This window comes from Anolis carolinensis, chromosome 2, assembly GCF_035594765.1.
Source record: "Anolis carolinensis isolate JA03-04 chromosome 2, rAnoCar3.1.pri, whole genome shotgun sequence".
Classification (NCBI taxonomy): Eukaryota; Metazoa; Chordata; class Lepidosauria; order Squamata; family Dactyloidae; genus Anolis; species Anolis carolinensis.
In genome coordinates this window covers 298,971,220-298,986,607 of record NC_085842.1, presented here as the reverse complement: position 1 = coordinate 298,986,607, position 15,388 = coordinate 298,971,220, and positions in this window count along the sequence as shown.

The following is a 15,388-nucleotide window of genomic DNA, read 5'->3' as shown; positions in this document are numbered from 1 at the left end:
GATTGCTTGGGGGGTAAAATATGTACTTAGACTCACCATTGCTTACTAGAGGCAAAATCACATTGAAGGTGGGTACAACTGATGGAACTAGTACTGTCAGTTCTGTGCTTCTGTCCATGAGGGAGACCCAGCAAACAAACTCCGTGTACCTTTAATAGTTGTGTGGGGGAAAAAATTGTTTCTGGGAGATTGTATTCTAAAAATGAGAGGCTGGGGATGGGGTAAGTGGGATTTGGTGGTGGTGGTGGGGAGACGTTGTGTAGCTTTAAATGTATTTAAATATGTTTATATTTCCTGACACAGAGGATTTAATTGTGGCATTTACATATTTCAATGCATTTGCTTTGTTTTAATTGTATCATGGTTTTGTTAGCCACTGTTGGGAGAAAGACAAGATAAAAATAAAATTAATTATTTGTTGTTATTGTTGTAGACATGATGTCAATTGGTTGGAGAAAATATATGCTGTCTTTACTGGTCTCTTTGCAGCTGCTTAAATGATTAAAGGGACTGCATATCTGTTCTTCTTTGGCACCCCAGATCACTTTATAATCCACATCACCTCTCCTCAGATCCAGGAGATCGCAGAACAATCCCTGTTGGAACAGGCCAGTGACATATTTTGTCCCGCTTCCTGTTTCTCAAAATAATGTTAGATCCTAGTTAGGATAGTGCATATTGTCAAAGATTCACAGAAGAAACTGGAGACATGTTCCAATATGCTCAATTTATTAGTGAAAACCCCCAATGTGGTTTGGTCTGTATATGCTCTCAAAAGGATCCCTCAGGTACTATTTAAAAAGTAACTTTGGAAATGCCTGGAGCCGAAACTCTCAGGGCTTTGTAGCATAAACCCGCTATTCCATCACAGCGGTATTGTTGATGATAGCAGATACGCACTGCATTAAGCACCCTCAATATTGAACCTCTCTTCATTAGTGAAATTGTGCCAATTTGCCAACCCATGGTACTGCAGTCATATTTTCGTACATCCTCATAACCCCATCTTCCTGCACTATTTGTGTTACTTATGTGAACTTGTACAATCTCAGCATTTAAAACCAACAACCAAAAGGAAAATATCAAATAAAAGAAAAACAACCAGCTTGGGATAAGGAGAGAGGTGGAGAGAAACAGATTCTTACCTCCTGATATCAGTTCACAGTCAGTACATAGGTACAGAAGCAAAAATGACCTATCTCACTAAAATGAGTGAGGGGAACATGGCAGGACTGCAACCTATTCACAGGTTTACCTTTTAATTAGCTAGGGGTGGGAGAGATATGGGAGGGAGGTAGATACCAGAAAGATACACACAACATTGTGCAATAGAGACAATACTGATTTGTATGCTTTGTGCAATAAAGTCCACATACAGAAAGAAACGTGAATAAAGACTAAAGGATTAAAAATATATAACAGAATATGAATGAAACTAAGGCAGAAGGACCAGAGCAATGTGGGGTTGTACCAGATGTCTATACAGGAGTAACTTCTAATACAAGGGCTGTCCAGGCAGCAAGCCAGAGCTCTTGTAACAGCTTCCTGCCCTGTAAACAACTGCATATAGCGTATCTCTGATCACAGAAGAAGTTGCTTCCATCTGGATTGGATATCCCTTCTGGTCACATAATGCCCAGGGCCTGGAGGCTCTCCATGTCTGTTCTAACTACTGCAGTATTCTGTTCTGTTACATTGTAATAAAAACTGAAATAGCAATTGTTTAAACTTGTAGACAACTGTACATGTGCATATATATGTGTATGTGTGTGTGTATATATATATATATACACACACACACACACACACACACTTGTGTGAACATAAGAAGTTATGGTTCAAATGTATGATTAGTCCCAAATATAGTACATGTTGATTCATCATTCAACAATTGATTCAATGTGTCTACTCTAATTAGGACTGACCAACAAGATTCCGGCACCATCATTCAGGACAGAGAAGTAGTACCTTGTAGCAGTAAATTCTAAAGAACCCACTATACAAATTCCAGAATTTTACTGGATAAAGACATGATAGTCAAATGATAACAAAGTGAGAATCCACAGATATGGTACCTGGGTTGACAGCAGTGTAGGCACAAAGGATTGCAGGATCTTAGAAGACCACAAGCTAAATATGAGTATACAATATGATGTGGCAGTCAAAAAGTCCAGAATTCAACATGAATGTCAAAAATTGTGCCTGGATATAACTTCTCCCCATTCTTCTTGCAGCTGGAATGGGCCTTTGGGGTGTGATAGGGAGCCTGGGCATAGGATCTGGTCTGTATACACTGGTAGGCTTAATAGGAGTTTGGGAAAGCTTTTGGATTTATTCAGCCTGCTTTTATTGCTGCAAAAGGACTTATGACTCTAAAGCTGAAAAGATAAGCATTCATCTTCTGTAATTCAAAATCTTATTGTTATAGTGATACATGAACATGTGTTTTGTAGACATTGACTTCAGGAAAAATGTATTGTTGGAAATACGGTAAGGTTATATATAATACATATGCCAAGCCCATGTCCATATACATTTGAGGGGTCCTTTCCCCTATTTTTCTTGCAACTTCTTTGTAATCATGCTTTTAAAGTCTGAGGTGTTTGTGTGTGTGTGATTAACAATGTTTTTGGCATCACTTTTTGTGGACTGCAGCACACACTTCATCAAATGTAACCAATGAAATGGGCTGAAGTCCACAAAGTGTATGCCAAGTAATGTTCACTTGTTTTTATGCTACTATAATGTTCTCTTTTTTTTTTTGCTGCAATAGAAGGCAGACTTGATATTAACCCTCCATTCCTCATCTGCAGTTTGCAAAAATGAGAAAACAAAAACACAGAAAAATATATACTGATTTAATTAAATTAGCCTATTCAAGGAACAAGACAAATTTGAGATTTCTCCTGAGACTTTGGGGATAAAGAACTAAGAATGCCTGCCTGCGCCCACTCTAGAAAATCGTAAAATTTAATCATTAGCTTTGTCTTCAATGCTAATCAGAGCTCTTGAGAGGCAGAAAGAAATAGAACAAATGGAAATGTTTTTGTTGGAAAAGCGTAGATTACTTTGAGGCAAAGTGTGTACTAGGGGAAATCAAGAAAGGTCAAATTGTTATTTTTTAGTTGGAGGATTTCTATCACTATTTTCTCCCACACCATGCAAACAAAATCCCCTCTTCAACCAGAAAAATATCATTTCCATCTATTGTATCATCCAGAGTCCCCCTTGCAGGCAATTAAAGGCAGTATTCTGCAAAGGACTTGTCAAAATTTATTGAAGAATGTTGCTACCTGTGGCAAAGAGAACCCTTCTATTTTATTTATAGTCCTGTGGCAGTTGAAGTGCATTCACCGCCAACTACATTGTGTTCTTCACCACATCAGAGTGCAGCATATTTATTTATGCTGGATTTATTTATATATCAAGACATCCTCCAAAAATGGGATTCAAAAACAGCTTGCAATGTGAACTGAAATAAAACAGGTATTTTCAAAAAGGAAAAAAGGCATAAATTGGTTAACAAAGCTCCTTTTAAAAAATAAAGTCATTTATATCTTCCCAGTTTCAACCTTGGCCACCAAAATGAACATTTAAAAAGAGGAGGGATCTATCTATTTATCTGTCTGTCCGTCCGTCCATCCATCCACCCATCTCCTTGAATGCACTCTGTCCTCTAGAAGGTCCCAAATGTTTTTGTTTACTTAGCTTATCTGGTTGTTTCATTCCTCGTGTGAATATTGTTGGTCTGCTCTTCATTTCTGTGGTTGATACACTAGCAGAATCACTATTCTGTCCCGGTCACCTACACTCAAATGTGGTTGACTGTGGGATAGGGCACCTGGTCAGGGAGATTAGATCTTGGTAGACCACTGTGAATCTTCCTCCCCACCCTCCAGGTCTAAGTTGTTGCTGCAAGGAGTAGCCTGGTTGACAAAGCTGGGAGAAATTTAATAGCAAATGAATGAATGAATGGATGAATGAATAAATAAAGGAACTACAAAATTCCTAGGCAGAATTCCTGTCTGGGAATTGTATAAGTCTATTAGGTTGGCTCTATAGTAACTTCTGGCTGACGTAGTTCATTTTAATTTTACTAAACTTGTAGTAATGCTAATATCTTTGCTCATCACTAACTTCAGCACCTGTAGAATAGAAACAAGTTTTATATAACCAAGATAGGGCAAGCTTTTGGTAACAGATTATATGACTGGAAATAAACATCATGGTTAAAGTGTGCCATATCTGAAAAGTCAGCAGTAGTTATACATTTTTGAGAATCAAGTGTTGGAATGCAAAAGATTCATGGGGTTTATAGGAGATGACAGGATGTATAAACAAAAAGTATGCCAGCCTATCACTTTCATAAATCTATTTCAAAGAACCATAAAATTGTCTTTCAAGAACTGACCTAGTCAAATAAATCCACCACCAGGTTGCAAGTTACAGGAATGGGGGAGGGACATGACATTTTGGACTTACTTGAAGATGTGTATACAAAAAAAAAAAATTCACAACCAGAGGTTAATTGTCTTGCTTTTTCTTTCCAAAATCTAAAATATAAGAACTTGACTTTAAAATCTTCAGGAATTCATCTTTACTTTTATGACAAAGGTTAGCCTTTGATGTAGTGTATTTCCCTAAGAAAGCTATTCATATTTTGCCAGCAAGGTTGTTTTTCATTAATTTATTATTTACTGGGAAGCATTGCATTTCTTTTATCAGTTAAATATTCAGGGCATCTTGTGTGGGCATCAAAGTCCACCATTCCCATCTAACACAAAAGTCATATGGACTGACTGTTTTAATATATATTGGTCTTGTGTGTTTTTTTAATGTTATGTGACCAAGTGGTTCATGTGTTTTTAATCAATGAGATGTGTGGTATTTTAATTTGTTGTTTCCCACTTCAAGAAGCAGGTAAGAAGAAACAACGACAACAACATTGTAGGAGTTTTGCAAGAATTCATAGTCTAGATGCCTAAGGGCAGATCAAAAGGGACTCCTTAGAGAGAATGTTCTACAAGGACTTCAAAACCCTAGAATAATTTGGGAAAGTCTGGTCATTTAGATGTTGTTTGATTCCAACTGCCATGTGCCCTAGTCAGATTATAATCAGAAAGGATGGGAGCCAGAGTCTAACACGGGCATGGGCAAACTTCAGCCCTCCAGGTGTTTTGGACTTCAACTCCCACAATTCCTAGCAGCCAGTAAGCTGGCTGGGATTTCTGGGAGTCAAAATCCAAAACACGTGGAGGGCCAATGTTTGCCAATGCATGGATTAACATCTCAATGACTATAGGTTTTCCACGTCCAATTATATATTGGCAATTTGAGAACTCATAATATATTTGTGATTGTTTTTCCCCTTCAATATTACATCATGCTTTTCTGCTAAAGGGAATGTTCCGGCAGTTTACATAATAAATAAATCAATCTTTTTTTAAAAAAAAAAACTCCTCAGCTTATATTTTAAACAGAAACAGAAATGCTGAAAGACTGCCTTATTACAGTGCCTCTTTTCCCCCCTTTACATCCTTGAGTAGTCAGGTCAATAGCTGAACCCAGACTTGGCAGCTCCAATAGTAAGATGTCAAGTAGTGAAATATATACTTTTCCAACAGTAGTTTCTTGGCATAAGGCTTGGTCATTGCATGGATGCCCAGTCAATGATGTAATCTCTTCAGAAACTTCTGTTTGGATAGAGGGGCAGTGCAGGAAAATAAAGCTGTATTTCCATTCTTTACAAACTATGTTTTAACCTTTTTAAAGGTATTTGCCATTTATTTGTTCCCATCTCTCCATCATATCCTGAAAGCTTACAAAAGCTCTAATATGCAGTGTTACCATAATCATGCACTTACAATGACACTTTAAAATCATGAGGCTTTTTCTCCATGTGTAACAAGTGTGTGCTGTTGTGTTTTTATTGCTGCTAGTTTTTATAGTCACTGATTTGGTCAAATTTACTGATATTTTAGCTACAATATTGTGGTATAATCCAATATGGACCATGGGGGTAACATGATGAGTTACCACACTGGGTAACACCAAACATGAATGCCACTAGTAATATATTGAAATGTTTCTAGAATTCTAAAATGTTATCATATTCAATTTTTTGGATGATGTTCATTAAAATACCTTCTCAAATGAAAAATGCTGATTACATGATGTTAAACAAGTTTATTTATTTATTTATTTATTTGCAGTATTTATATTCCGCCCTTCTCACCCCGAAGGGGACTCAGGGCGGATCACATTACACATATAAGGCAAACATTCAATGCCTTGACATAGAACAAAGACAGAAGACAAATACAGGCTCCGAGCTGGCCTCGAACTCATGACCTCTTGGTCACTCTGACCAAGTCTCAGCTGGCTGCAGCTGGCTGCTCACCAGCTTGCACCACAGCCTGGGCTGTGGTAGTTTCTTTTCAATACAAATGATGATTCCTGTACTTAGTGTTGTCAAATGCAGGTTCCAAGCTTTTACTATGCTTTTACTCACTATAAAGGTGTGTGGCCTGATACAAATGGTATGATGGTGACTCTCGATTTTCTAGATGAACTGGCTGGTGAATATTAGTACATAGGAGCACTGAGGGATAGCTGCAGTGTGTTCTCCATTATATCTGAGGACAGCAGGTTTCCCCAACATAAGACAATAGCCAGGATCTTAAGAAGGAATCTCTGGGTGACAACAGATGCCGCCCAGCATTTGCAATTTACCACTGGTGCCACCACTTACCTAAAGACAGGACCAGCCTTCACCTGGATAGAAGAGTAGAAAAACGGGGAGGGCTTGGCTGACAAGGCTGGTAAATCCTAGAAAATGCCTGGAGGATGACAAGTTAAACTGGGTTTATAATGTTGAATTAATGCAGTTTGACACCAACTGTCACAGTGGAGATGCACCCCAAGATCATAAAGAATATGGAAACGAAACTCTATGAGAAACTGATGAGGGAGTGCACTAAATTTTATAAGAGGAAAAGACTGGAAGATGATGTGATGACTATCTTTAAATATCTGAAGGGATGTTCTATGGAAGATAGAACAAGCTTGCTTTCTACTGATCTAGATTTATTTATCATGACAGTAGTGAACTGAGGGTACAAGTTGTACGTAACGTATTTTTAAACACGAAGTTTAAAAAACTTGGCATTATACTAAATGTCCTTTGACCAGTACCTAGCCGCTTGGAGTGCCTCTGGAGTTGCTGTGAGAAGGTCCTCCATTGTGCGTGTGGCAGGGCTCAGACTGCATTGTAACAGATGGTCTGTGATTTGCTCTTCCCCACACTCACATGTCGTGGACTCCACTTTGTGGCCCCATTTCTTATGGCTGGCTCTGCATCTTGTGGTGCCAGAGTGCAGTCTGTTCAGCACCTTCCAAATCACCCAGTCTTCCGTGTGCCCAGGAGAGAGTCTCTCATCCACCTCAGCCACTGATTAAGGTTCCAGGTTTTAGCCTGCCACGTTTGGACTCTAGCTTGCTGGGGTGTTCCTGTAAGTTTCTCTGTAGATCTTTAAAAACTATTTCTTGATTTAAGGCATTGTTGTGCTGATTCTCTCACAATCAGAAATTACTTGCAACATGCAACCAACCAACCAAACAAACAAATGGACCTTTTCAGGACCAACTGATCTTGATGAAACTACTGAATTGCAGTCATTCAAATTATAAGAAAGGATATCTCATGTAAACTTTAGAAGGAACTGCCTGAAGCCAGGCGCTGTTTGATAGTGGAACTGATCTCTTAGGAAGGTGGGGACTCTTTTTGTTGTTGTTGAAGATTGTTTAAAGACTTTTTTTTTTAGAAAAAGGTTTTTAAATCCTTTGTATATATGTATCTATCTAGAATTAGAAGTCATTTCTCTCCATACTCTTCCTGAAAATGGACTGCTATGCTCCTGCCTTTGGTGAATGCTCACTCTGTGTAATGGCTGCAAACTGTCAGAATGGAGGATACAAGTAACCAGGTTATTATCCTCTCAAATAGAGAAGGGGAAACCAGTGAGTCTCATCAGAGGATCAAACTCAGCAGGTAAGCAGCCTGTTATTCTTCAGCCTAATGCTAGCCATCTTTACTCAAAAGCAAGTCCCACTGGTATCAATTTCCTAAATGTTATGTAATTATGCTTAGCACCATATGTGGGTGTAATTTTTTCCTAAAGGTAATCCCAGTTCCTAAACCTCAACTACAAAGACTACTGTTCATATTAAGTCATTTCCTTTCCATGTTGCTTGAAAGGGAAGTCTCAATTTCCCAACATTTTGGAATATTCTAGCTGCTCTTTTGAAAACCTATCTTTCTATCAGTGACACTAAGAAGACCAAAGCTTAAACTAATGGTAATTTTTTTTAAAAAAAATATATGATGTTATAATATAAATTAGAAGTTAGAGAACTTACTTTAAGGCTGTAACTCATATAATCCCCTATCCAGCATGGCCATACCTGAGGAAGCAGCGGGATTGAGGGAGTGGTATTTTTTAAAAAGTAATAATCTCAAATGTGCAAATGTGAGTAGATCAATGGATACCACTGCGGCAGGGAGGTAACAGTGCTCCATGCAGTCTTTTTCACACGTACTGGGGGACACCTGGCTCAACAGCAGTACGTGTGAAAAAGATCTTGGAGTCCTTGTGGACAACAAGTTAAACATGAGCCTACAATGTGATGCAGCAGCAAAAAAAGCCAATGGGATTTTGACCTGCATAAATAGGGGTATAGCGTCTAGATCCAGGGAAGTCATGCTACCCCTCTATTCTGCCTTGGTCAGACCACACCTGGAATACTGTGTCCAATTCTGGGCACTGCAATTGAAAGGAGATGTTGACAAGCTGGAATGTATCCAGAGGAGGGCAACTAAAATGATAAAGGGTCTGGAGAACAAGCCCTATGAGGAGCGGCTTAAAGAGCTGGCCATGTTTAGCCTGCAGAAGAGAAGGCTGAGAGGAGACATGATAGCCATGTACAAATATGTGAGGAGAAGTCATAGGGAGGAGGGAGCAAGCTTGTTCTCTGCTGCCCTGCAGACTAGGACACGGAACAATGGCTTCAAACTACAGGAAAGGAGATTCCACCTGAACATCAGGAAAAACTTCCTCACTGTGAGAGCTGTTTGGCAGTGGAACTCTCTCCCCCGGACAGTGGTGGAGCCTCCTTCTTTGGAGGCTTTCAAGCAGAGGCTGGATGGCCATCTGTTGGGGGTGCTTTGAATGGGATTTTCCTGCTTCTTGCAGTGAGTTGGACTGGATGGCCCATGAGGTCTCTTCCAACTCTACGATTCTATGATTCTATGCTAGCCATATGACCTTGTAGTTGTCAATGCACAACACCTGCTCTTCGGCTTAGAAATGGAGATGAGCACCAATCCCCAGAGTCAGACACAACTGGACTTAATCTCAAGGGGAAACCTTTACCTTTACCTTTAATCATCTCAAGATCTCTAATAAGATCAGAAAAGTTACAGTGGGTGAGCAGGACTATTAATTTGGATACGTGGGTTATTTTTATTGCATTCCATGTAAAAAGCACAATTCATATCTGTCTTACACTAAACCTTTCCTACCATTAGTCATTTGTATTTGCTGTATTGGTTCTGTTTACAGTAGGGTCTCCACTTCCATGTGGATTGGGAGTGCAGGATTTCTACAAGAACAGAAAAACTAGAACACCTGCGTATAGGTCCTCTAGTGTGACTGAGGCTCCTTCCACACAGCCGTATAAAATACACATTAAACTAGATTATATGGCAGTGTGGACTCAAATAACCCAGTTCAAAGCAGATATTGTGGATTATGTGCCTTGATATTCTGGGTTACATGTCTGTGTGGAAGGGCCTTCTGTCTTCAAATTCCAGGAAAGATAACTTAAATCTTCAAATAATCAAACCAGCAAAAGTGAAACCCATAAATGTGAATGGGTCTACTAGATGCATTTGGTTCATATCTTGCCTTTCTTTTTGTAAATTGTTCTTTTATGTGATAGCTGGCAGTGCAATACTTTGAATATAATGGTAAGAAAATCTTTTGTAAATAAATCTAAGAGTAACAGTAGATGCGAACTGTTAATTTTGAATTTATTGTAATACTTTGATTTCATTCCCTTACACATGTGCAGTGACACCACTATTCAAGATCTCATTGGCCTTATTGTTAAACCAAAGTAGAATAAATCCATTGAATTAGTGGGATTTACCTATGTTTTAACTTACCATTTAAAAATGGATCCACTGTGTCTTTTCTCACTGGTATTAACCAATAGATTTTAAGATGTAATGCCTCTATCTGACTGAATAATTCTCCAGCACAACATCTACTGTATCAGGTAAGTCTACTGGTAGTTAGATCCAATCAAGGAGACCACAGCCCTGAATTTGCAAGGCCTGACAGGGTTAATAATAGGGTGACATTAGGTTTTTAATTCATAAGGTCACCATAAGTCAAAGATGACTTGATGGCAAGTTAACAGTATCAGCTAAACTATCATAATCTGAGCTCCTTTCTTGTGGAGGATAATAATTTCTCTTTGAAATCATTTATTTACTGTCTTCTATCATTTTCTTACCACAAGGAGAAAATATTTATTATCCTCATCAAATTATCAAAAACACTGAATCACATGGAAATTGTAATGATTTTTCTCAAGTTTTCATTCATGCATGTGTTTTACATGTAAATTAAAAGCAGTGACCTTAGAAAAACTGCAATTCTTTGCTAGGAACTGAAGTTAAAGATTTTTAAACTCCAGCACAACAGATTCCGGGAATTGCTGACCTAGATTTAAACTCTGGTCTCTGGAGAAGAGAGATCTTCCCATTAACCCACTGTGGCTCAGGATGTAATACTTTGCATACATCAAAGGATAGCAACCTAGAAACTTGAACTTCAGCTGCATGCCTTTTGTTCTTTTCTATTGCAGAGCAATGACACGGGTTTCTTCAAACAGCCTTTAATCCTCGTTGGTACAAATTTCCCTAATATTCAATAATCACTCCCAGTAGGGGAAGCCTGGTAGCATCTGCACCAGCATATGTCAGCCATCTCCAGGGAGGCCACTATTTCATTTTGCTACATTTTCCCCTATTACCTAAAGAAAGAGAAAGAAACAATCCCATTCACTTCACTGCAAAGATTTCTGTCAATCAGGTCATTGCCCCCAAAATAAGTTTAACCATTCTTTGCATATTGCAAACCATGACCAAAGTTAAATCAAACTGAGCTGAAGAATAAATAGACAAAAGAAACATAAATGAATACACCGTATTTGCACTTTGGCACTATGCAATAGTTTCTTTATTCCAATAATAATGTAAAGCAAGGGCATGGCAAACTGTCATTCATCTGTAGCTGTAGCTACAACCCTCCTTTCTTTTCCTTTTGCAAGCTCATGTACGTACAAGCTAAATACCAGAGTTCTATACACCATTACATACTAACATCATCGCAAGAAATAATGACATGCGCCTTGTATTGTACAATGTTGTTCTATCGAGTGCTTTTGTGAGCTGCCCTGAGTCCCTTCAGGGAGATGGTGGTGGGGTACAAATAAAGTTTATTATTATTATTATTATTATTATTATTATTATTATTAATTATACAGCCAGCATTAGGGGTGCAGGACCTACTCCAAAGTGGGAAATCAGTGGATAAAATACTATGATTTTTTTAAACTGTAAAAACACTGAACTCTATAGTAAACTTCCGCCACAGAATGACCTAAAGATTCCTGGACAGAATATTTGAATCAAATCCATAAATAATCAAATCCATAAAAGGCAAACCTGAAAATGTGGAAGGGAAAAGGTGGCCCTTGAAAGAGGAAAACAAAAACAGAACTGAAAATATGCCTATGCTGGGTTTGGGGAAAGGATGTTCTTTTCTGGCTCTTAGCTCTGCAGACTTTTTCTGGCAATGAAAAAGGTGAATTGTGTTCTTCTGGCAGCCTCCAGGAGTAGCAGTTTATATTGTAACTATGTTTTGGGAGCCCTCTGCACTGTTGGACATTTTCAAAAAATGCCTAATTTTCAAAACCAGAAGCAGACTTCCAGCCATTTTTGGCTTTTACTTTGCTTTGCTTTGTTTTCCTCAGGTTTTGGCAGGTTTGTTTCAGGTTTATTTTCATTTCTGAACCCATTCTGAGGGCCAGTCTTAATAGTTAATGCCCCAGTAAGCCTGGAGCTTGTATACCCATCCACACAAAGCTCTCCCAAAGTTTCATTTGATAACCATGGTTCTATCTACTGAGCAAAGACTGGTAGGAATGTATAACTCCCCAATTTCTACTAGATAACATAGGCTATGGAATATTTATTTCTTTATTTCTTTATTTATGGAATATTTATTTCTTTATTTCTTTATTTATTTACAGTATTTATATTCCACCCTTCTCACCCTGAAGGGGACTCAGGGTGGATCACAATGTACATATATATGGCAAATATTCATTGCCATTAGACAAACAACAGACAGACACAGAGGCTATTTAACTTCCCAGCTTCTGGCTTTGTGAGGGTATGGTCGATTCCAGCCACAGGAGGAGCTGCTGCTTCATCATCCACTGTGACGACGAGTCTTTTTGATGGAGTACTTCCTCACCCGGTGTTATAAATCTGTTAAATTGGCCTCCCTGCATAAGCGGTCCCTAAATTTTCCTACTTGACAGATGCAACTATCTTTTGGGTTGCTTAGGTCAACAACGAGCAGGGCTATTTTTAATTTTAATTGTCGGATGCTCACTCCAACACGGGCTGGCCTCAAACTCATGACCTCTTGGTCATAGTGATTTATCTGAAAATATCTGAGAATGAGGTTCAGATATGTATTCACTGTTGGATTTCTTGCCATAGTCTAGTTAAGGGAAATGATATGGTGCTGAGTATCATAAGAAATTTAGTTTTTGTTAATGTTACTTTTTGTGTTCAAATAGTTTGCTCTTGTTTTCTTTCAATGTGTTGTCAAAGGCTTTCATGGCCAGGATCACAGGGTTGTTGTATGTTTTCCAGGCTGTATGGCCATGTTCCAGAAGTATACCTCACAACCTCTGAGATGCTTGCCATAGATGTGGGCAAAACGTCAGGAGAGAATACATCTGGAACATGGCCATACAGCCCGGAAAACATACAACAATCTTGTTTTCTTTTCTTAAATGGATTAGTTTTAAAATGATATGGTTTTAATTTCTCTTCCTTAAGTATTTTGATCATTTACAGAAATAAAGACTTTATATACAGGTGCAGTAGGATCCTTGTCCAATAAAATGTAAAGGTAAAGGTAATGGTTTTCTCCTGACATTAAGTCTAGTTGTGTCTGATTCTGGGGGTTGGTGGTCATCTCCACTTCTAAGGCTAAGAGCCGCCGTTGTCTGTAGACACCTACTAGGTCATGTGGCCAGCATGACTGCATGGAGCGCCATTACCTTCCCATCTGAGTGATGTCTATTGTTCTACTCACATTTGCATGTTTTCAAACTGCTAAGTTAGCAGAAGCTGGGGCTAACAGCGGAAGCTCACCCCACTCCCTGGATTCAAACCACCGACCTTTCAGTCAGCAAGTTCAGCAGCTCAGTGGTTTAACCTGCTGCACCACTGCTCCTCCAATAAAATGTAGCATCCTTATATAATAATCCTCTCCTTCTCCCTTTCTCTCTCTTTTATATGTGTGGTAGGAGGAGTGGATGGACAAAGAGCAGGCGTCATGTTGTTAAGAGCCCACAGCACTCCAAGTTCACTGTTCAGAAAGTGCACAAATAAGCAGACTGTATTTGTGGGGGAAAAATGTTCACCAGAAAAACAGCCAATTGCACTATTCCAAAAATTTTGGGTCTGTGCCATTTTCAATGTTCAAATGTGGGTGGTGAGGCCAACTAAAGTTAAGAGAAATGAAATGATTTGATTTGCCTATTGTATGCTGCTTGTTCTCCACTTTCGACAAGGAACCCATTATACAACGCACAGGGACTTCTGGCTGGGTTCCTTGTCGAAAGCTGAGAGCAAGCGGCATATGCTGCTGTGGTAGCAACACAGGAGGCATCTTGTGTTGCCTTAGGAGCAATGGGGGGAAGCTGGGCAGTGACACTTCCCCCATGGGGTAAAGCAGGGTAAAGCAAGGTAAGGCTGACAATGCAGGGCGTGGAGTGATGGGTTCTCCGTGCCCCTTGCTGGGATCCCATGGATTCACCACAATGCATAGTGAATCCATGGGCCTTTCTAATGAGATCCTAAGAGAGGGCAGCAGGGATAGAGTATTTCCAGTAACCCAAAGTCTCTTGGTCACTTATCCTGTATCTTAATGTTTATTTAAATATGTTTCATATTGCTGTGATAGCCCTTAAATCACAAGTTATACTGGCAGTTGGATAGAATGTATATATGAATGCAATTATGCAAAAGCTGGGAAACATATTTGGAGTAGTTGTGTAGCAAATGAATCGAATACAAAATTCACAAAATTGATACCAGAACGCAGAAAATACATCATGCGAGCTTTTGAAGATTCCCTGCCTTCTTCACCAGCCAAAGATGTTCAAATCATACAGGACATGAAAAGTAGTTATGATAGAGCTGAAGACTTAATGTGACTGGTATGTTATTTCTGTTGCCTGTTAAAATGATTTAGAGAGTTTTTGTTGTAGGCAGAGGCCATCCCCCTTCTTGGCCATGTGGTGACCAGGGACAAAAGGAAAAAAAAAAGGTAATAAAATTTCAGCTCCATCAGCAAAAGCTAACACAAGCTGGACTGACCTAGGCATCTTTAGTCATTGCATAAGTCCAGCTTTTGTTGACTATTATATAGATGATTTTTAGGGCATTGTAATTGTCACCATGACCTAAACATCATCTATGCCATGGGGGTGGGGGATTGCCTTTCCAGAATGTAACTTTTCCAAACTCTGTCAATGGAAATAATGTATGAGCACATATATCAAAAATACCTGAGCCTCAATTGCATTTGCACTTTTGTTGGAGTTCAGTATCCCGCTCTTCAATACAGCTGAAAATGAGTCTGCCAGTAAGCTTGAACCGGTTTGCTATAATTACCATTTTTCTGTTTCTTTTTCCTGTAAGACAGAAATGGATCAATATCCTACAAGAGGAAGAATAAGCATCTTCAATAACCACTATGGCTCTCACGAAAGGAATTATGATTTCTGTGAAGCTTAAGTCAATGGCCTAATTCAAAATTATGATTGAGCAATTTTGGAAAGTGGAAATTAAAATTAGCAAAAGAAAGTGTTTGTAAGCAGGATGTGTGTGTGTGTGTGTTTTTTTATGGAGCATGCAGAAATCCCCTTTCAAGCTTGTGAGTAGCTTAATAAAGAATCAATATTGCAGCAGGCCTCTGAGGAGTCAGGTTCTACATATTTGCCTCACTGAAGC